The sequence below is a fragment of the Octopus sinensis genome, linkage group LG10 (genome assembly GCF_006345805.1).
Source record: "Octopus sinensis linkage group LG10, ASM634580v1, whole genome shotgun sequence".
Taxonomy (NCBI): Eukaryota; Metazoa; Mollusca; class Cephalopoda; order Octopoda; family Octopodidae; genus Octopus; species Octopus sinensis.
In genome coordinates this window covers 17,114,004-17,116,503 of record NC_043006.1, presented here as the reverse complement: position 1 = coordinate 17,116,503, position 2,500 = coordinate 17,114,004, and positions in this window count along the sequence as shown.

Genomic DNA, 2,500 nt, shown 5'->3' with positions numbered 1-2,500 from the left:
CTTATGAAAACAAGACATTTGTACTACAGAGCCAGAGGTGGTTTTGGCCAGGTTGGTATCAAAAGGGTTAAATAATAGCAATAAAATATTTAAAATAAAGTTATTTTTTACCAAGCACCAGTGGGGCATACATTTTTCTGAAAATTTATAGAGGATCCTGGGGTAATATAGGTTGGGAAATACTGCTTTAGCATTTAAATCAGCCATATCTGGCTCAAATTTTCTACACATTTTATGTCCAAACTGGCCAAATCCAGTCTCTCACACCTACCCTACAATATCATTCTAAAAATAAACAATCACATCATTGAAATCTCAAAGCTACAAGATAATGTGTGATAAATTCAAAACAATGTAAATAATTAAGTATTACATCTAACAGAATAATTTGAATGCTAAAGGGCCAAACTTTATAAAAAGGGAAAAAAAAGAAAACAAACAACTAAAGTGAGATGAAATTGTTTTGTGTAAAAATAACAAATATGTGAGATTTCCGTATGCTGTAAGAAACCCACTTTCTTTGAAAATAAAGTATGGAACATTTTGAGAAATATTTCTTTAACAGACAACAATGTGGTGCTTTCTGAAGCCTATATTCTTTTACTCTTTTACTTGTTTCAGTCATTTGACTGCAGTCATGCTGGAGCACCGCTTTTAGTCGAGCAAATCGACCCCAGGACTTATTCTTTGTATGCCTAGTACTTATTCTATCAGTCTCTTTTGCCGAACCGCTATGTTACGGGGACGTAAACACACCAGCATCGGTTGTCAAGCGATGTTGGGGGGACAAACACAGACACACAAACATATACACACACATACATATATATACATATACATATATACAACGGGCTTCTTTCAGTTTCCATCTACTAAATCCACTCACAAGGCTTTGGTCAGCCCGAGGCTATTGTAGAAGATACCTGCCAAAGGTGCCATGTAGTGGGACTGAACCCGGAACCATGTGGTTGGTAAGCAAGCTACTTACCACACAGCCACTCCTGTGCCTATATTTTATCATTTTCTCATTTCTTTTTTCCTCTTGTTATTACAATGCAAAGTTTGAGTCTAATTTACATAAAAAACCAACAATGAAATAAATAAATACTGTGTGAAGATGCTTGTAAAGTTACTATTGGCATTTCTGAGAAATTATAATAAATTGAAAATAGGAAAAACTTTTACTGAAATGCACCCCCCCACCACCACCACTAACTATATCATTGCTATCCTGCCACTCCCTGTATATACCCCATCCCTGAGTTCCACTCACTCTTTTCCCCTTCCTGTTTCCTCTCTTTTCTCTCCTTTTACACTCATGTGAACTCCACTGACATTCACCTCACTGTACCTGTATCTTCCCCACCATCCTCTCTCTCTCTTCCTCTTTCTCCCTCTCTCTCTCTCTCTCTCTCTCTCTTTCTCTGACTTGGGTAGCTATGTATCTTCCCTACAGCATGACACCTGTTTTTGTCCCTTTATCAAAGCTTAACCTTTCATTACCTGGCACAAAGCCACCATTTCTCAATACTACTCCTCTCTCATTTGTTGGGGTGGTCTTTGCCTTGCACATTACTTGGTGACCTTGCTGGTACTGGTGCCACAGGAAAAAGCACCCAGCGTACTCTGTAAAGTGGTCGACATTAGGAAGAGCGTCCAGTCATTGAAACCATGCCAAAGCAGAAGAGCTAAAGCTTGGAGCAGTCCTCTGGCTAACCAGCACCTGTCAAACCTTCCAACCCATGCGAACAGGAAAAACAGGCACTAAATGATTATGATGATGACGATGACAACGATGATGACAACAACAACAACATCAACATCGACAACAACGACAACAACGACAACGATGATAATGGTGATTTACTGCTGATAATAACACTTTTTTTCCTTTGGACTCTTAGATTATCTTGTATCTTATATTTGATATGGGGAAAATTTCCTGAAATAAGAAGCATTAAACAACTTAAGAAGGGTGATATAAGTTCCTTTTTGTCTTTGTCTTGTCTGTATCTTTATTAATTTGCATCAACTCACATATATTGCCTAAATGCTCACATGCATTACTTAAAGGCCATCATAAAAATATTTATATCCTTTATGCATTGCAATGCTTTAAACCAGGAGTGGGGAAACTTTTTAGTGTGGTGGGCAAAAATTTCCAATGGAAAAGGTCTGCGAGTGGACCACAAGTTCTATCTCTTATATCTGTGTAAATCTTGTATATATCTATGTATAATTCAATATACTCCTGTGCCTATATAGCCACTCCAATGCCTATATAGCCACTCCAGTGAGCTGGCAGAAATGTTAGCGCACCGGACGAAATGCTTAGCGGTATTTCGTCTGAGTTCAAATTCCGCCGAGGTCGACTTTGCCTTTCATCCTTTCGGAGTCGATAAATAAAATACCAGTTTCGCACTGGGGTCGATGTAATCGACTTAATCCCTTTGTCTGTCCTTGTTTGTCCCCTCTGTGTTTAGCCCCTTGTGGGCAATAA